The sequence below is a fragment of the Dipodomys ordii genome, unplaced genomic scaffold, assembly GCF_000151885.1.
Source record: "Dipodomys ordii isolate 6190 unplaced genomic scaffold, Dord_2.0 Scaffold83, whole genome shotgun sequence".
NCBI lineage: Eukaryota > Metazoa > Chordata > Mammalia > Rodentia > Heteromyidae > Dipodomys > Dipodomys ordii.
The window spans coordinates 5,728,670-5,750,552 of NW_012267299.1; positions in this window are offsets into that span (position 1 = coordinate 5,728,670).

Here is a 21,883-nt window from a genome sequence, read left to right on the forward strand (position 1 = left end):
TCTTCTTCCTCTTCTTCTTCTTCTTCTTCTTCTTCTTCTTCTTCTTCTTCTTCTTCTTCTTCTTCTTCTTCTTCTTCTTCTTCTTCTTCTTCTCTTCCTCCTCCTCCTCCTCCTCCTTTCCTCCTCTCCCTCTTCCTCCTCCTCTCCCACTCCTTCTCCTCCTCCTCCTTTCCTCCTCCCCCTCTTCCTCCTCCTTTTTATTTCTTTTTGGTGGTGGTACTGGTGATTGAACACAGGGCCTTGTGCTTACTATACAGTCACTTTACAACTTGAGTCACACTCCCAGTTCTTCTGCCTTCATTATTTTTTTGAATAGGGTTTTGTATGTATATCAAAACCACCATGGGTGACCATCTGCCCATTTATGCTTCCCATGAAGATAGGAAAACAGGCATAAAACACTACACCCAGATATTGGTTGAAGTGGGGTTTTTCTTTAATGCCTGGAATTGACCTCAAACTGTGATCCTCCCAATCTTCACCTTTCAAGTAGCTGAGACAATAAGCAAGAGCTATCAACATCTGTCCCTCTTCCTCGTGTTTATTATTATTAGGACACTAATTCCATTATGAGCATGCCACTATCATGACCTCATCTCAACTTAATTATGTTCTAAAGGCCCCATCTCCAAGCACTATCACATAGGAAGGTAGGAATTCAACAGATTTTAAAGCACTTAAAACTAAAGTGAATATAACGTTCTCATGATGAGAACATTGTGATGGAAATTATAATGTTCTCTATGTTTACTTTTATAATGAATTGATCAACTACCTAGTAGGCAGAAGTCTTCATTCAGTTTCTAGCATAAAATTTGGCTCATAAGTGGATGCTCAAAAATGATAGTAGAACACTATGTGGAAAATTATGCAACTTGTGGGCAGGGACAGGAGAGAGAAACTGGGGAAAACCAAGGAAGGGGTAACATTGTCCAAAGGCAGAAATGTACTGACTTATCAAGTGGTAACCCCTCTATACAACCCCTTAATAAAAACAACAAAATCATTTCTTTTTGTTGGTCATGGGGCTTGAACTCTGGGCCTCTTCAGCTCAAGGCTAGCACTCTACCACTTGAGCTACAGCACCACTTTCCAAAATCATATTTTAAAAATGCTAGTGGAACATTTTGTTTCTTCCCTTTCCTTTCCCAAATTATATCAACATCAAATACAGTGACAACAGGGGTTATACCATGGGGGAGGGACATGCAAAGCAACAACCAAATCACAGGGTACCTTATAAATAAGTTAGGAACAATAGCAAGAAAGAAAAAAACCACTTATGTCACTATCTTGGGGTTCATTTGGCTTAATTTCATCTTATCTGGTCATATGTATATAGCTTTTAAATAGGGATACAGGTTGACCCACTGCAACAATGAGATGTGCAAGACAATATGTTGAAAAACAAACTCTACAATTTAGGCGATGGTGGGGGTGGGGGTTGCGGGGGAGGGTGGTGTAGCTGAGGAGGTGGGAGGAAAGGGATGGTAGGGGAAAAACAAAGGAGGAGGCAACAATGCTTGATAAGAAATGTACTCATTACCTTGCTCATGTAACTGTAACCCCTCTGTACAGTATTCTTACAATGAAAAACATGTTAAAAATGCCAGTGGAGTAAATGATTCTAGATAGTATTTCATATTCCCAACGTATACATTGTGAACTTTAATGAGCTCTTTTATTAACCCCTACTTTCCTACATAACTGGTAGCCTCAGAGTTTGAGAGTAAAAAGCCACAGGTTACGTGTAGAGATAAGTATGAAGGAATTCTCCATACTAAGTCGAATATACAATGTCTTACATCTTACTGGAAGTTTGGTTTCAACGCAGAATACAAAGCAAATGGATCATATGGCAAAAATTAACATAAAAACTTTTTGAGGAAAACATCACATGGGGAAAATAGAAATCAGCATCTCTTCCAACACTGACTGCCTAATCCTTTCCTCTTCACAATTCCAGTGAAAGTTGGCTTGAACTGAGGAGGTCATATTGGACAAAGAAGGCATTTTTACATGCTGAAAATGGGGGTGATATGTTACTACTATGAAAGGAAACCCATGTTAGGGATGGCTTGAAAGACAGGAGTTTCTACTTTTCCTCTCAACCCCTATTAGGATGTTTAACCATTACACTGAATGGTGGAATGAAATATATTCTTTCTATCTGTGTCTTCTCCTTCCCTCCCCTGGCTTAACAATATGTTGCTTGTTCCAGTGTAAACAGTCGACTCCTCTTAAGTTGAGGTGCACATATGACTAGACTTCTATATTCCCAGAAAACAGCAGATTGTTTTCGTCATCAGGGTAAGCTGCATTACCAGCGTGACACTCCTGGGATATTCTAAGGAAGTGTATGACTGCCAAGTGAAGACCAGCACTCTACCATGGCCTTTCTGGTCAGAGATGGGGACATGGGAAATGGGAGGGTTACACTTATCACTTATGATCTCAGGGTTTTCACAGGACTCTGAGCAGCACCACGAATGGAGATGATCATGAATGTATGTGTTTAGTATAGTGGAAGGAACTTGGCTTATTCTGGCTCTGAGATCTTTGACAAAGTGCTTGAGCAATTGTTATGTAGATAATAACACATAATAGGGATGGAGATTTCACAGAAAATATAAGTTAAGGTAACTCAAGTGCTAGGACATGCCAAGTACCCAAAACATGATAGATTTCTTGTTTCCTCCTGAGCTGTGAATAAGCTTTATTCACAAGGTGTTGGTAGGGTAGAAATACAATTTTAAAACAAAGCAAATAAGCAAATAGAATGTCATCACCATGGCTAAAACTTCAAGTGCCACATGATTAAAGATCAGCAAAGAGGAGATAACTAGTGTATAGAACACTGAGTTATTATGAGCCCAAGCTGCTGGCCTCCAGTTCTGCATAAGCCTTGTCTAAGCCCTCTCTCTTTCCTGTTTCCCCAGTAGGTGACTTGAATCACCTTTAAGATGTCTTCCTGTTTTAACATAGCATCTATGTTGAGTCTTTCCTCAATTTTTGCCCCATGATCTTCTAGTGTAATCCTAAATTAAACCCATTTCTTTGGCTAGTCTAGCCATTCAACCTCAGAATAACTTGGTTCCCTACCAGTCTTTTTCCGTAACTGTCTTCTCAGAAAAACCAACACTAAGCCAGGCTCTGGTGGCTCACACCTCTAATCCTAGAGACTCAGGAAGCTAAGATCTGAGGATCACGGTTTGAAGTCAGCCAGAGTAGGAAAGTCCGTGAGACTCTTACCTCCAAATAACCACCAGAAAACCAGAAGTGACACTGTGGCTCAAAGAGCTAGAACACTAGCCTTGAACAATAAAGCTCAGGGACAGTGCTTAAGTTCTGAGTTCAAGCCCCATAATAAAACCAAAACAAATAAACAACAACAACAAAAAGAAAAAACAGCATTAGGGGTGGGTTTAGCTATAATAAAGGAGCATGCTGAGTAGTTACGAAGTCCTGGTTTCAAACTTCATCACCAAAATAAAACCTCCACACTATAGTAACTTGTCTCTTCCTTGTCTGTTTCCTGAATTGTCATCTCTCTTCCTCTGTTTTTCTGTTTCTTCTTTTGAAAACTGCTTTCCCTCTTTATCTGGGAATATTTTCCCCACCCTTCATTATATGCCATGTGATATCCTCTCCATGAAACTCTTAGTATTTCAAGAAGTTTGTGTGCTCTGTTTCTCTGCTGGTCCTTTAGCTGCCTTGTTTGCAATGGAAGTACAGTAGGGAGGTGGAAGACAGGAAGCATCCTGTCACCCTGTGATCACACATCTGCCCATTCCTGACAGTTCCAAGTTATAGCAGCCTATGTGGTATCACCACTGTGGGGAATGTGTGGACTTGGCTATTGAGCAAGGGGGAAGACCCTTTAAAGATGCTTTTGGAGAACTTTAAAAGAAACGTGCTGCTCTCGCAGTCAGGTTCTGGAAACAGTGAGGCATAGATGACATTTCTTTTAAGCAATATGCAAAGTTTCCCCCAGAGGAAAGAGATTAGAAGACAACATTAATTATTCTCAAGACTGTGAGCCCTGATTTTCACTAATTGCTTAAATTTGCCACCTGCCTATTCTGACTGGTGACATTCCGCTAGTAGGGATCCAGACCTGCAGAGAGAAAAATCTCTCCTTCTGAAAGGACTTGTTTCATTCCTCCAAGAGGTCCAGTGTGCAAGGAGACAGAGTGAGGATTCAACAGCTCCACTGGAGATCCAAAGTCCATCCACCACCACAAGTTTCTCCGTAGTAGTGAGAATTCAGGAAATCCACTGACCCTACTGTGCACCCCAGCCAGAAATAGCCTGGACCTTGGAGCCACAATTTGTAGGTTCAGATCCCAGTTCCCATTTTCCCACCTTTCTAGCATTAGCCATGACCTTCAGCAAGTCACATAGCCTCTCAGTGACTGAGGGCTAGATTTGAACCCTTCTCTACCAAAGACAAATTCTGCTACTGCAGCCTTTCACCTGAGCCTCCTGCAAAGCAGCACAGCCTGACACATGGTCGAGATCTAAACCAGTTCCAGGAGTACCTACTCCAAAGACTAACTTTCTGTCTAGGATTTGACATCGTTTCAGCAGGTCATTTTCTAGATGACCCACTGAGATCTCCATCCTTTTGTGCTCTGTAGCTTCGAAGTTTTGGGGATGAGGATGAGTAAAACAAGTAAAGCGTAAGGCAGTTAGCATGTGCCCCACCCCCACAGAGTGTGTGATGTGTTCTCACTTATTTTCTCATTTGCTCCACTGGCGTTCATTAAGCATCTACACGGATATGATGGGTTAGTCAGATGAACAAATGTCTGCTGAAATTTGAGGTAGTGCAAATGTAACCTTTCTAAAACATACATAATACATAATCCTCTCCATTTATATTCATTAAACATGGGACAGATCTGATTTTCACCCTTGTCCAGCTTATCACCTATTGGAATCCGAAACTCATTAGATGTTGAGCCCACAGTGTAGGGAGAGTTGGGAAGAAGGCAGTTAATCCAGACCCAGGGCTGTTGGTAAGAGTGATCCCTAAAGGAGATAGAAAGTCCTGACAAGGGTCTAGGAATTTAATATCCAGAGAGAAGGGGCAATGCAAGGTGGGGAGTGTTGGAGACCAAAATCTGAATGTGGAAGAGTAAGTAGGATTTCCTGGGGGTCTGAAATGATGGCTTCTAGGTAGGAGAATAAATGTATGGAAGAGCTTAAACTTGAACTTCAGGAGACAGGATGGCTGTTGGGTTTCTGAAGTTTCAAGGTGATACCTGCTTTTAGGTTTTAGAAAGACTGCTGGGGCCACAGCAGGAGAATGGATGTGGATCTAGAATGGAAATGGCTGTCAGCTTTGCCCCACTCATTCCTTACAGGAGAGAAAGCCCTGAGGGCCACTGAAAAGAAAGCACTCAGAACTCACTGTCAGGAGACCAGAGTTCTAACATTAGTGCTGTGACATCCTACTATGACTGTGCAGCATTTGGCTTTCAATTTTCTTCTCTGTAAAATGGTTCATAAAACTAATGATGTGTCATATCTAAGCCTACAATTAATGAAGCATCTTTTCTTCCTTTCTTATTTATTTATTTTACATTTTAGATCTCCCTGTCTGGCTGCCATAACAAATACTGTAGCCTAGGTGTGTGACTTAAACAGGAGAAAATGACTTATTGTCTCAAAGGCTGAATTCAAAGTGTCAGCAGAGTTGGTGTCTCCTGACACCTGACTCCTTGTTCTGCAGATGGCCTGTCCTGGCATGAGCTTTCCTCTGCCTGTAGGAATTCCTGTCTCTGTATGGCCTACTCTCTTCTTATAAACACATCAGTCAGACTGATTTAGGGCCCACCTTCATGGTCTCATTTTGCATCACTCACTTCTTTTTTTGTTTCATATGGGGCTAATATGGACAACATTAAAAAGATATATATCATCTTAATTTATTTTGTTTGTTTTTTCTTGCAAATTATTGTGATTGATGACAAAATATCACAAATTTCACAGTATTGTGGGATAGTGGTGCTTATAGTCACAAACGCATTCTAACTTTCATGGGGCAAATTGTCTATCATGGCCTATAACATTTATGAGTTCTATGAGCTTTGACAATACAGTTATTTCTTCCACATCAGGTGATATATGTACATTTCTTTTGTTTTGCATAGTGTCAGTTGTTCCCTCCCTCCCATCACTGCCATTGAGTTGCTTAGTTCATTTTGATCAATGTCCAGTGCAGCTGATGGGTCCTGCTGTTGTATGTTTTTCCCTGATTCCCTCTAGTTCTGTGTCATTCTCCTGGTTTCCCTCTGTGCACATATATACCATATATGTGATCAGCAGCATGGGGTTATTTAATAGCATTACTTCTTTCAAGGCTTGATCTTCACATATAAGTCACATGCTGAGGTCCTGGGATTTAGGGGCCTAGAGGGAACAAGACACTACTCACTTCCTTTTTTTCTTTATATATCCCCTTTCATAGTAAGCACGCTCAGACAAGAAACATCTGAGTTTGTTGGAATTGCAAGTTTTCCTAAATTTTATTTTTATTATCTTTAGTTGTACAAAGGGTTTCAGCTTATAAGTACAATGCATCTTGATCAGTGTCACCCCTTCCATCATTCTACCACACCCCTCTGAACCCAACCGCTCCTCTTTAATTCTCCTAGCTTCATTAGATCTGTGTTGAATATTATGACTATATTCTTCCCTCTTCTCCTTATTCATCTCTCTTTGATCTTTCCCTATACTTGTCAAGTACCAGTTTCCTGGTATCATTTTATTGGAGTGTGAGTTAGTTTTTCTAAGGAATTATATCATCTAAACCCACCTCCTGAAAATACTATACTCAATACATCTGTGTACATACACCCTGTATGAGTTTACCTATGCATTTATAAGTTAGATCTAGCTTCCACATCTGAAAGGAAAATGTGTGCCCTTTGTCTCTCTTTTCACTCTTTTCTATTCCGTTTTCTTCATATTTGATATTCATTTCATAGTGACTATATTGGCCATTCATTTATAAGAGAAGTTATACCTAACTCAGGACCTCATGCTTGCTTAGATGGCACTGTACCACTTGAGTCATGCATCTAGTCCTACTTTTTCGCCAGTTAATTAGAGAGGAGTCTCATTGACTTTTCTTCCCTGGGCTGGCTTAGAACTGCCATCCTCTGGATCTTAGCTTCCTCAGTAGCTACAATTTCAGGCATGAGCCACTGGGCCACCCACCAAGCTAACTTCTGAATTCTGTGCTCTGCACTATGAAGCTTTGTTTCTTCCTTTGTTTTGTTCTGGTCTTTGCAGCCCGGTGAGAGTCTTACCTCCTGACTAGGCTTATTTTCTTTCATAGTACATTTAATAACTTCTGAATGAATCTATCCTGCCCTTCCTCTTTTAAAAATCATTGCTTAAACCCTCCAGGATCTCCAAAGCTCATTGCATTAATGTTCTTCCAGCGTTTCCTGTTATCAGCCAAACTGGACTTGCTTACACATTTCAATTGCAATCTCTTTAAGGCAAGGATTTCATTTCATTTTCTTGCTTTTGTCCATGGTGGTTTAGCTGCTGAAAAGAGCCTCCACATCTTGGCACCCCATGAATAAATGAAATCGCACACTGTAATAATGACAATGGAGCACACACTCTTCCACCTGCCTATGGACTAAAGTGTTCTTTTGACTATTTTGCAAAATTGTAACGACTCACTGGAGGCTTCTTTCTACCTACCTGATTCTGAGCCCTGTGAATTATAAACATATTTTATTTAACAAATTCATTTTTTATTACTACAGTCAGCTCCGATCACCATGGCTAAGGTTCTGTTTGCAGGTTCATAACTTGGCCATAAAATTTTGCTTCAGGCAGATACTTTGGTCTAATGACTCTTGGCACAAAATGTCATTATTAGAATCTTTTGCTTCTAATATCAAAGAAAGTAAAAAAAATGCTTTGACTTAAAAATCCAACTTTTCAAACTCTATTATTTTGTAGCCAAGAAATGCACCTCCTCAACTTCAACATAAAAAATGAAATAGGAGCCTTAGCTTTCAAGATTTGTTAAAGCATGGCATATCTCCCTGAGTGTTGCTAGTTGGGGGTGCTCCTGACATTTAGGGTGGCATGCTTTTCTTTGTGCACGTTTTCCCTGTGCAAAACAGGGCCTACATTTAACATTTCTCATGTCAAGTTACCTTCACTTGCCACCTGTCTTCTCTTTTCCTCTCTCTCCCCCAGCCTGCAAACTTGGGGGCCTGGCTGGCCAACAACAACTGTACATTTTATGCCTTCTACTTTTCACTCCGATCTTTCTGGAAGATTACAGCCTCTTGACTTGCTTTGTGCCACTTTAACTTGTCCAATATGTAGTTCTGGAGTAGGTAAGATATAAAGTGACCCAGTTACCTGGTTAGCCATCTGTAAAATGATTAAAGCTAAGAAGACTAATCCCACCAATTTTCAGTATTCCTTGTTCTCATTTTTTTCCCTTCTTGTTGTCAGCGTCCTCTACAGATCAGGGACATTTGGTTGCTATTAGGAGGCAGAGTCACTCTCAGTAGTCAGTGGGCTGAGACCTTCTCTTGGTCCATACTTTCATCAAAGTGGATCTCTCTTTTAACTGATACTTATAGGCCCCAGTTTTCTTTCTAATATGGCACTTCCTACATCAGCCAAGCCATGACAGAAGCTCAATTTGTCATACTACTTAGCAGGGCCAGTACTCCAAAGATGTAGCAATATGATTGATACAGACACTGACAAATCAGAATGGACCCTGGTGAATGGACATCCTGGTAGCCCAATTTTATGTTACTCCTTTAATAGCTGGCTCTAGGGGTGGTGAGGAGGAATTTGAGGGGAGAGCTCTGTGTGATTCACTATGAATTAACATTGCAATACTTCAATGTATTTGCAACTGATAGAGCTGTGTGCTACATTTCTAAGACGTGAGGGGTTTAGATTTCAGCAGGAAACTCAAGCTCTTGTTCATCAGGCCTTATTTTAAACAAAAATAATGGAATTTTAGGTAACGTAGAATGCCAGTGAGGAATTTAAAGAACTGTATATGACAAATATATACACTTATCCATTTCATACTGTTTTATATTTTAATTTTAATTAATTATTATTATACAGAGGAGTTACATTTCTTTTTGAACAGTGTCCCTTCTTCCCTCATTTTCTTCTAGTTTTTTCCTTGCCAGACTCTCTCCCCCACAAATTGTATAGTTCATTTCAACATAGTGTCTAGTGAATATCACTGCTGCATTTCTCTACCCTTTGTCCCACCATTTTGGTGCTCCTCCCTACCCTCTCCAAAATAGATAAAATTACATACAAGACAAAAGGTACAGAATAAACAACAGCAACAAAGAAAAAAATGAAAAGCAAAATAACAAAAACTCTCTTGTTTCCAGTACTTGGAGTTGATTTTGATGAAGATTATTTTATGTGATAATATGCACATAGCTAGTGAGCCTTTATGAACCTCTCCAAAGAATATACTGCTTTGGGCTCACTGTGTAACTGTTTAGAATCGTGTATAATTTATCATGTCCAAGGGTAACTTTTCATCTTTTACTCCATTGTGTTTTACTTGCACATTTATAGGCGATTTTAATGACCACAAATGAGGGAAACCATGCAACCTATGTTTCTTGGGGTCTGACTTACTTTACTTAATATGATTTTTTTCCAAGTCCATTTTCTTATGAATGATGCAATATCATTCTTTCTGATAGAAGCATAGAAATCCATTGTGTATGTATGCCAAATTTTCTTGATCCATTCACCCACTGAGGGGCATCTGTGTTGAATTCATATTTTGGGCTATGGTAAAACAATGATGCAATAAACATTGTTGTGTTGGTAGCTTTACTGTTGTTTTGATTGTGGTCCATTCAGTCAATGCCCAGGAGTGGAATTGCTAGGATATAGGGAAGCTCTATGTTTAGTCTTTTGAGGAACCTTTGTTTAGTCTTTTGAGGAACTTCCATATTGCTTTCCACAGTGGCTTAAAAATTTACATTCCCACCAACATTATATTAATTTATTTATATCTTTTGACATTGGAAACCCTCACTTTACCATTTAAGTGTATTTTAATGGTAGATTGTTTAATGACGTAAGTGAAATTTACTTTGGTGTTATGGTATGATGTGAAGGTAGAATTTGATTTAAAAAAAACAAACAACATTGTGCCAAGTGCTTCTGTCTCATACCTGTAATCCTGTAATCACAGATCAAAGCCAGCCTGGGCAGGAAAGTCCTTGGGACTTTTATCTCCAATAAACCACCAGAAAACCAGAAGTGGATCTAATGGTAGAGTATTAGCCTTGAGCTGAAATGCTGAGGGACAGAGCCTGGGCCCAGAGTTCAAGCCCCATGACTGACAAAAAAAAACAAAAAATAAAAACATTATCCAATTCTCACAGCAGCATTGTTGAAAACCTATTTATGCTGGTCTTCTTTCTGACAGCACTGGGGATTGAACTCAGTCCTCATACTTGATAAGCAGGACATTTATTACTTGAGCTATACCTGCAGATCCTGTGGCCATTCCCCCCCTCCCCAGTCAAATCTTGTATTGGCCCTGCAGCTTTGACCGTCACTGTCAGATTTAGTATTAGATGAGCTAGTGCTCCAAAATCATCTGTTTCTCTGAATCAGTCTTTCTGTAACTTCTTTTTGTTGGCAAGCTTATTCTTGCCTCGAACTCACAATACTGTTTTGTTAGCCTCTTGAGTGCCAGGATTATAAGTGTATGCTACTATATCTGTTTTTTTTTTTTAAATACAGTTTGATTAAATTTCCTCTCTTCTGGAAACCTCTATGAATTGCATTGCAATTTTTTTAATATTTCGATTATATAACTATATATTAAAGAGAAAAAATTGATGGTTTTCTCTATTCTATTTCTCCAAATAGATATATTAGAAATTTATCTTTATATTAAAAATATTGTTTATACATTATTCTGTACATCTCAGAAAACTTTGTAGTGTTTTAATGTTGATATTATATGTTTATTTTTATTACTCATATTTTCCTTTTCTTTTTGTTACTGATATAAATTCCCCTGCCCCCATACCAACTGGCTATGGTGTAAGTGGATATTAGGATTCTTCATACTTGATTACCTGCTCTTGTATGCGTTAGGAGAGGACTCCAGGTGGTTTATCCAGGATGCTCTGTGGGTCCTCAAATATGGATTCTGACAGAAGTGCTCCAAGTCTTACAGGTACTACGATGCTAACCAATGCATTTTGGTAGTGTGTTGAATTTGCTTCTTGTGAACAAAGCTTAGGACGACATAAAAATAATTGTGTATTTTGACTAAATATGACTTTTCCTTAAATACAATGGAACTCATCGCCTGAGAAGTTCTTTGTAACAATTACAAAAAGGGCTCAGAAGGCATGTTCAATAATGGTTTCTTTTAAATGCCAGTTATTTACTAAAAGGAAGAATAGCTGTAGAGGGATTAAAAGATATATTTTCTTTTGAAAGCTATGGCTTCTTTAAAGTTCAGGGATAAACGTGCAATTGCCTTTGCCTTACCTATATCCTCCTAAACAACCAGTGAACCTGCTCTAGAAGAAATTCAATTTCTCCCTGAAGGAGCATAAGTGGAGAGAGACTCACTCAAATTCAGATACGACTGCTTGACAAGCTCTCCAACAGGGGATGAAGCCAGACAGGGATTGAAATAGCTTTAGGGAGTACCAATTGGTGTCCACTTAATTGTGTTAGCTGTACCTGCAGGACAAGAAGGAAAGAAATTGTAGCTAAGGGAGGTCTGCCTTTAAAAGGGTCAGAATAATATCTCATTGTGATTATGACATTGTATAAACAATCCCAGGCCTCAAAAATATTTAATGGTATTCTCTTTTCAGGTAACTGGGAAAAATTGTAATGAGGTCTGTTGGGGTTTTGTTGTTCTTGGTGGTGGCATTGCTGATTAAAACTGCATTTATTAAAAATATGGAGCTAGAACACTAGATTATTGGCAAAAATAATAAAAGTCAAACACTCACACTATAGTAGTGATTTCAAATTTTTGTCAATACATCTTTTCCTAGTCATCCTTAACTTAGAGATTCAGGTACTGAGATACTAGGCTACTAAGGTATTGATTGACAGATGACAGAGAATGGTGGTTAGTCTTGAGCATTAGATAAAGACACTGCAGTAACCTCTGACCTTTGCCCCAGTATGCTGTGAAGTAGTGCTAAGAAGCTAGGAACAAAGAATTGACATTTGAGAATCTGTTCTTTTATTTGTTTCTTCTCTCTCTGCTGACAAAACTGTACCCCTCCATAAAAAGAAGAAGCATTTATATTTACTCTAAGGCAATTGGTTCTTGACCAATGGCATTAGTGTCTCCTGGGGACTTGTTAGAAATACAAATTACTGCATCTGTTTCAGATTTGCTGGATCTGGAATCTGGGGTTTTGTGGCCATCTATGTTTTACAAACTCTGCAGATGATTCTGATACATTCAGGTCTGAAAATAAGTGTCTCAAGAGATCGTTTCACCTGTGGCTTTGATTCTCCCTTGATTTTAATCTCTGATGCCTTTAAGTACCTTGTTATTTTCCTTGACATCTAGTCCCTAAAGACCTATGCTACCTTTAGATGGTCAACCTGCTTTCCTCTACATGGTTCTTTGGATGACTATTAAACTGTTCTTTAGAGATTCACATATGAAAACTCATAAAAACATCTGTCTTGGATGCCTAACCAACCTGGCCCTCAGAGTCAGGTCCTCCTCCATGTTAGCAAGATGACTGGACTGTCTACAACTCTAAGAGCAACCAAGTCAGCATTGGCTACTATAAAAACAGGTCCATTCATAGCAGTGAGGATATAGTGTATTCAAGCATGATATATTGAATTCCTCAGTTGATCATTTATTAACTTAGGTTCACTTGAGAAGCAGCACAAGCCATAATATTGACCACCGGTACTATTTTGAGGAGCCAGCTCAGTTTTTCCCTTCTTGCACTATGTATGTGTGCAATAGTTCTAATAGATTGCTTTGTGTACTTTTCCACTATGTACTTACATCATGGTATACTGTGCAATCACAGGCCCCAAATCAATAGAACCATATGACTATGGTCTAAAACCTCTGAAAGTACCAGCTTGTTTAGCAAGGAAAAGGCCCTGAATTTGAAATTCCAGTACTCCAACAGCAAAATAAACCTTTCTTCTTTTAGGTTTATTTATTACAGTATTGGAAATCTGACTAACACATATGTATCTATATCTATAATCTATATCACCTTCTATCTCTAATCAATATCATCTATATTTCTATATTCCTTGTAAGTTTCATAACTTTTTATTCCTAAATCATCAATTTATTCTGATTTCTGAAATAAAGTCAAGGCACATGGTCAGTGGGCAGCATTTACTTTAGAAATTGATTTCCTTTAGCATGAGAGATGCAAATCTCTCATGTAATGACTGAGAGAACACATATTTTATGATGGTAATTTTTAATTTATATTCACAACTGAAATAAGTAAGATCTTTTACTTAATGCCAAAGGGGAAAAGCATTAGAACCCCTTTGGAGTGTACATGGAGATTAGGAGATGGGAAATAAATGATGCTAGGAAGTGAGTAGCTTGGTCTCAATTTAGAGATGGAAAAATGGAGGTTCAGTGTTTTAAGTAACTGGCTTGAGGTCATGCAGTTAATAAAGAGCAAAGCTGTGATTTCAATCTGCTGCTGTCGAGCCTGGTTTTATCTGACTCTAATGCATGTCTGCAGAGTCTCTTCTTGTTGCTCGCTTAGAGACGGAGGGGAATGGTGTGGACAAAGAGGCCACATGGAGGAGTCCAACTGGGATCAGGTACTCAAGTTAGAGAGAATGATGTTTGAAGCACTTAGCACTTATAGGCAGAGCACCTGGGGGGCAAAACACAGTCCTATCCCTGGGGATAGGGTGGATATCCAGGCCTAGACGTGGAGGAAATAGAGGGAATTAGGGAGGGGTGCATGTCTCAGATAAGCTACTGAAGTCCATAATCAGGCATTCTATTAAATTGTAAAAGGATTTGAAAATAATAATCTCTTAAATTCATCTATGCTTCCAGATACATTTTAAGTTCTTGTAGGTATAGTATTAAATAGATTATATAAATATTGGGTTTATTAAATTTTGCTTTCTTTCATGTATGTAATGGTATAAATTAGATATCAAAGATTGCTTGCCCAGGCAAGAAAAGCAAAATGGATGAAAAGGAAAATAACTCTGGGAATGGTCCTGTCAAGGTCTTCCAATATATCCAACTTAAATGAGAAGGCAGTAAAATAAGGGTAAGCACAGAAATGGGGAGACGAAGAGTGAACTACTGCAGTTATTTGAATATCTAGTGATATTCACTAGATACTAGACTGAAAATGAACTGAATAACTTGGGGCAGGGAGGTCGGGAGGGGAAAAACTGTGAGAAAAGGAGGGAAGAGGTGACATTGTTCAAAAAGAAAGGTCCTTGATACCTGACATGTAACTGTAACCCCTCTGCATATCACCTTTTCAATAAAAACTATTTTAAAAAACCTTTAAAAAGACAGTAAATTATTCACAGTAACGTGATTGAATAATACCTAATACATATAAACCATTTTGCAGAGTATCTGTATTACAATGTCCATCAGGATCTGCACCTGACAAAAAAATCCAAACATCTGTATTCAGAGTAACAGGGCAGAGCCTGGCTGGTGAAATAAAACAAGTGAACAAAAAGGTCATTGGAGGTAGATACTCGATGGAGTGATTGCGAGCTCATAGATGTGTCATGAGACAAACATGATACTTTGTAGCTTGCCATCATCACACTTATCCTTGCTTTGAGATTCATAGGAGCAGAGGTAAGATGCCAGCTGAGACCTTTCACAGGCAGTGACTGTAAAATCAGAGTGAAATCCTGGTCATCTTTAGCTCACCAAAAGGAGCATCAGATCTCCTACAAGCAGAATTTTCTTCAAAGCAAGAGATGCAACCTTAGATGGAATTTCCCAGCATTGTGTGTGTACTTCTAATCGAAGTTGTAGTACTTTTCCCACCCCATCTACTCTTCCGATTCAGAGAGGAGTACCATGGCTATAGAGAGACAGTGATATTAAAATGCCACTTGAAGCAGAAACTCTGCATTCAGGAGTAGAACAAATAAGTCCCAGATAGGAAGCAAGAAAGATCTTTTCATAGAGCAGGTGCATAGTTGAGGGAGGAATTCTACACCTGTTTTCTTTCTGGGCTGTGTAGTGGTGCTCATGAGCAATATACTGGAGTTTTATTGTTATTATTATTATTACTGACAAGCTTGGAGCTTGAACTCAGGGTCTGGGCACTGTCCTGGAGCTTCTTTTGCTCAAGGCTAGCACTCTACTATTTGGGCCACAATGCCACTTCTGATTTTTTTCTCTGTATGCAGTACTGAGGAATCAAACCCAGGGCTTCATGCATGCTAGGCAAGCACTCTATCACTAAGCCACATTTCCAGCCCTATAATGGAGTTTTTATGATGGAGTTCTTCTGTTGGATCATTATTGCAGCTATCAAGGTAAAAAATGGTAGCAAAAGACAGACACAGAAAGAGGTATAACTGCTTCTGAAAGCTTGATCATTTTGCCATGACATTCACCAATCCCTTTCATGTCACTTTCTCCTACCACATCCCGATCTCTGCCATAGAGCATTTGTGGGTTGGGAGCATGCTCAAGTCAACCTGGTATTGGCCAGCAATTCATACCCTTAGAAACAGCTGGAGGCTGTCTCAGAGGTACAACGCCTGCAGACGAGGAGACATGACACGGTCTTTTCAGTACATACAGTGAAGTGATTCCATCCCCAAGCTACCACACAGTTTCCAATGAGCAGACAGAAGACAGACTTCAATGCATAGGAAGCCAAAGGTAGGCCAAGAAGACTGAAGCCAGAGATTGAGTTGTTGTAAAGTCAGGAAGGCAAAGAAAACAAGGAAGGCAATGGTTGAAGAATGAAGTTAAGATGCATCAAACAGCAGCTCTCTCAAGCTTCCCCTAGCATAGCACCTTCTGCTGCTGCTGCTACAGTAACTCCAATTGCAAAGAAAATCAACTGAAGGTTGATCGTTGCAGACCAGAACACTCTCATCCAAAATATTCTTCTGACAAAAACAATACACATTGTTTCAAAACATGGTCGCTGGGGAAGAAATGGGAGTGTTAGTGTTTGAAGGGACAGACATTCTTTAACAAAACGGCAGTAAGATCCTCCCAGCCATATGGCTCATATTATTAAATGATCCTTTACTCCATATCACCTCTAGGTTGGTCACACAAAATCCTTTCTTTGACCTTTAATGTTCCCCCACGGTTCTATTAGTGCAGCCTTAACATTTTTTGCATCTTTAGCCATTCTGACCTAAGCTCTTAATGTCCATTCTGGCCTCAGTTGAAATGCTATTCCCATAGGTAGTTGCCATGAAAACTTGGTTCATCTTTGAAGAGCCAAGTCGAATCCTACCATACTTTCACTATCACTGGCAGCTTTAGCTCTTTTCTCCTGTTGAGCAACACATTGTTTGATACTTCACTTTTCCATCTTGTATGATTCTCTATTATAAATATGATTAGAGCTGGGGGTCTGTGGCTCATGCTTGTAATCTTAGCTACTCAGGAGGAGGAGAGCTGAGGATCGTGGTTCAAAGCCATCCCAGGCAGGAAAATCTGTGAGACTCTTATCTCCAATTAACCACCAGAAAACCAGAAGTGATGCTGTGGCTCAAGTGGTAGAGCGCTCACCTTGAGCTAAAGAGCTGAGGGACAGCACCCAGGCCCAGAGTTCAAAACCCATGATGGACAAAAAATAAAATGATTAGAGAGTAAATGAACATCTGAGAGTCCTGTCAAGGTTTTAAGATTTGAGAAGAGATTTAAGCTGATTGCTGAGTTCTAGGATAATCTCCAAGAGACTATAGAGCTTCAAGAGCCCAGGTGACCATTGTGAAATGGCTCTGAACAATCAACTATCAGCTTATCATTGTTCAATAAATGTCTGTCAAGTACCCACTTGCTAGGCATAAGTCTCCAGCCCTTCTTAGTTTTTACAAAATTCTCTAAGGGGACACTAATGTACCCATTTGACAAATGCAACAATGGAGGGCGAGTAGCTTTCTCAAGGCTGTATGTTAGTAAGAGGATGGAACTCAAATACATGTTATAATTACTAGTTCTATTAGAGTCTTTTAAAGTCACCTCAAACAATTTCAAGGTAATTTCTCTGTGAATAAACCTACTGAGTTAAACAAATTTTGAAGAAAAAATGGACAATTAATGAAAAGTGGGGAAAACATGGTCAATATAAGGTGGCTAATATGAGCTCTTCTTGCTACCTATTAAAGTGTCACAACACAAGGCCTGGGTTAGGCCATGCTGAATGGTGTGATGGAGAAAAGTAAAGCAGAGTAGGGCAATGGTGAGTGCCAGGCTTAGGCTGTGATCCAGGGAGGTCTTTAAAGAGACTGACATTAGAACAAGGCCTTGTGAAAAGGGAAGGGAAGAAGCCATGCTAATAACTGGCAAGGGATATTCCAGGCGGGCAAGGGGCTGAGTAAAGGCGTTTAGGCAGGGTTATAGCACACACATGTTAGGAAGAACAGAAAAGGACAGTGTGGCTGGCATCAAGTCTTCCAGGTAAATAGTTAGCAAGAGGTGACCTCAGTTTATATCAGGCCTTGTGGTATTGGTAAAAGACATATATCCTTGGAGAAAGGCAGGAGAAATTTTTGGGACATTTAGAATTTGTTTGATCTTCTTCCTTTTGTATAAAAGGACATGGGGGTATGCTGAGCAAACTACTGCCCTGGGCTACCCTAGAATCTATATTAAATTTGGTTCCCTAGAAACAAACCCTGATTTCAAATCTGAGTACAATAATTCATCAAAGAAGTGAAGGAAGTTATCCATGAAAGGTGGATCACCAATCCAGCTACCTTCCAGAGCCATTCGAAGTTAATCTTAGAAGATGTGTAGGGCATTTACCTCAGAGTTATCAACTAAGAGGTTGGGAAGGAAATTGGAGGATTTATATAGCAGTCAAGAGCTTCTATGGAGGTATACCATTTTCCCCAGCTTTCTAGTCTGTTTATGGTGCCACGGAGATCCCTCAGCTTAGAGCATCTCAGTCCTGGATGGTAGCTGAAGGTCAGTAGTGTCATGCCCTAGCTTGTTAATGGCATGTCTGTGGGGAGACAGAGCCTATGGGAGACACCAGCTGAGCTGCTAGCCTGATGTTTTCAAGTCTTATCTCTTTGCCACCTGCTAAGAGAGGAGAAGCAGGAAGCTTCCCCTTCTCCACTGTGACAAGGAAACTTTGGCTGGAATTCTCAGAAGCAGTAGGTGCAAACTTGAGATCAACATATAGATCAGTCACATCTACTTCTGTTTTTTAAGCAAAAGATAACTAATCTGTAAAACACACATCAATTTCAGACACTAATTTTTAAAAAGGAATGAGAGAGAACATTTATTGCTAATTGCTATCGTCAGGGTGAGAATTATTTCTTGGCAAATAGCACAAGAAGCTCTTGCAAAGATGCTCATTAATATCATCTGTGAATCATGGAAATTTAGTCTGACAGATGACAGCTCTGTGAGTTATACTGTTGGGGATCCTGATGAGAAGAATAGGGGAAAGAGCATTTCTTCCTACTGTGTTCTTTTCTGTGCTAACCTCAGTCCAGGTTGTGCCCTCTCTAACGAGATGCTCACTGTAGCACAAAAAGTGGAGAAATAGGAACCATTGTACCCGAGGGCAAATTAGCTGGTCCTTGGGAGAGTTGAGTAGACTTCAGGGGTGGGGATTACCACTATGTGCCAATTCATCCTTGGTACACTGGTAGTTTGAGAATTTGAATGGCCAGTATACAAAGAATGGTTTCTGCATTGCTTAAAGTGGTGGGTCAAAAGCTCAAAAGAAGGAGAAAAAAATTCAAGATGCCTGAAAAGTGTATGATATTCAGAATCCAGGATCCTAAAGTCTTGTTGTCATCTTCATGTTGTCTGGCGTGTGTGCATTTGGTACTATCTTGTCAGTAGTGGTTTTGCTCTTTAGCAATGGAGTTAAATTATGACAATGGCCACATGGGCAACAAAACCTAAAACATTTATAGAAGACCCCTTAAAGAAAAGTTGGGGGACTCTTATCTGTACTATAATGCTTGTGTTGAAGATCTGTTCCTCATGCTGAATATGTAGCATTGTACATGAAATAGCAATCAGGATAAGTGTCCTGAGGACTATCATCATGAAATACCAGATCATGTTCCTCAACAGACCCATACTTGCAGCTAACATAAAACACTTTTATATTTTTGCTGATCTCAGTGATTTTAAGCTAAGAAGCTTCTACTAAAGCAAAAGGAGAAAGACAGCCTGAATAGATCAGTGCTGGGTTGAATAGGCCTTTGGTAGGATTTATCAGAGTCATACCTTCCCATATGCCTGCTCCTTGTAAACTTATGACATCAAATATGTGTGATTATCTGGGGGAATACCAGTTCACCCAGATTTCCAGCCTGTTTATGGCTTAGGGTGCCAAGGAGAACCCTCAGATGAGAGCCTTGTCAGTCCTGGATGGTAGTTGAAGGTCAGTAGTGTCATGACCTAGCTTGTTAAAGGCATGTCTGTGGGGAGACACCAGCTGAGCTGCTAGCCTGATGCTTTCAAGTCTTATCTCTTTGCCACCTGCTAAGAGAGGAGAAGCAGGAAGCTTCCCCTTCTCCACTGTGACAAGGAAACTTTGGTTGGAATTCACTTTTTACTATTCATGTCATTTATCACCCAACATGTAAACTTCATGCATGAAATGGAACATATGGGTACTGGAGTCAGATCCCCAAACTTAAATCCCAGCAGTTACTCAATGCTGAGCATGGTTTCAATGCCCCTTCCGAAACTTATGTTGAAATTTAATCTCCATTGTGACAGTCCTAGAGGTGAGACCTTTACAAAGTTACCTCTAGCTCCTGAGGGCTTCGCTTTAAAGAATGGGTAGGTAATGGGAAGAGTGGCTTTATTATGAAAATGAGATTTATCTTCAGTATATTCTCATGCTCTCCCACCATCTGATGCCTTCTGCCATGATGCAACAAAATTGCCCTCATCTGATGAGACTCTTTGATCCTAGACTACATGGCTTACAGGAAGATGAGAAATATCTTTTTCCTAAATATATTTCCAGACTGTAGTAGTCTGTTGTGGCAGCATAAAAAGAACTAAGAGACCTTTCTATTCCTTTCATTTCACATTTGTAAAATGAAGGCACTACTAGTATCTCCCGTTCAGTAGGATTCCCTAAGGAGTTCATAACATATAGGTTAACACAGTACGTGGCCTCCAGACAGAGCTCAAGGAACACTAGTTCTCGTTACTGTTGTAGTAGTTTGTGAATGTTTAGATGGCATTTTTGTGGGAGCTGATGGGCCTGATATTTGTGGTGAGGCACATCCCTGGCTCCTCTTGATTCATCCAAATAACATTCTCATGGCTTCAAAAGCTACATGTCCTTCATTCTCATTCATCATTCCTGCTGTCCTCAGATATCACTACTTAATGCAATGTTCATGGATTTGACCTGGTAAGATAACCTACTTCTCAGGTTTTAGGATCAGAGCAAATTTCACTTTATCACAAAAAGCATCTCAAACTGTAACACTGACTAAATTAAAACTGAAAAGATAATATTTTATTGCCACAAAAATCAAAACTTCCAACTTCTATCCAGCCATAGTGCCCAGGGACATATTTCTCTCCAGGAAGGTCAACATTTAACTTGCACAAATACTGACTAAGCATCTTTTATATGCCAAATACTACAGACATGTTTGAGTGTAAGGAAAGTAAGACATAGCCCTTGAACTCAAGGAATTCACAGATGAATGAGAAGTTGGTAGAACATAGGAAATACCATAGACACTTTTGTATTTGTTGTGATTCTGGCCTGGCCAGATTGTAGAAGTCTACAAATGTGAAAGTATAAGCTGTTGGTTTAAGTCAGAAGTCTTTCTTGAAAAAGCAACACTTTTTACAACCCATTAGGATCAAGTTTAGCAATGGTTATAACATGCCCTCTTCTATGAAGGAACTTAGTTATTTAACAAATCAACAAATCCTTAGGTCTTGAAGCCATGTTTTTCTCCCAGTGCATGGAGGCAGGTATCTGTTGCTCAATGGCCTTTGCAGGAATTTTCACTTCTCAGTAATTTTTTACTGGGTTGAAGTTGCCTCTGACTATCTTGTATTAAAAGCCTGTGAGTGACATTTTCACACTATGTCTTTCCAGGCTTATCCCTGCCATTTTTACGATGGTGTCAGTGGGCCACAGGTGCACAGTGGCTCATCATTGGCTTCTCCAAAAGGTCAATGGTTCAGCTCAAGACAGTGTAAGGTTTGAATAGGCTTGTTGCAGGATGTTGTCAACAATCTCAACATCCTTTAACAATTGTGCCAATAACCAGAAATCCAGGTTTTAACAGGAAAAATAAAGGTGGAAGAAAAGACAGACTTGCACATTTGGTTGAACACAACAGTTTATCCTCAAATCACTTAAAAATCTGGTATTATAATCTGTGTGTAGGTGTCTTGGTGACAAAGACAATAGTAAATTATGGAGGAGATTGAGCCAAAGCATTCTGTGAAAGGAATTATCATTTTTTTGTGTGTGCAATTATGAGATCAGTCAGAACACTGAGGAACAGCCAGCCTATCTTAAAGCAGTATTCATCACGTATAGCAAGAATATCCTTCTCAAAGACAAAGTTAAAGGCATATTTTTGGCCTGTGGAATTTCTAAGCACTTGGCTTCTGCTTCCAGAAGGGCACACTACATGATTG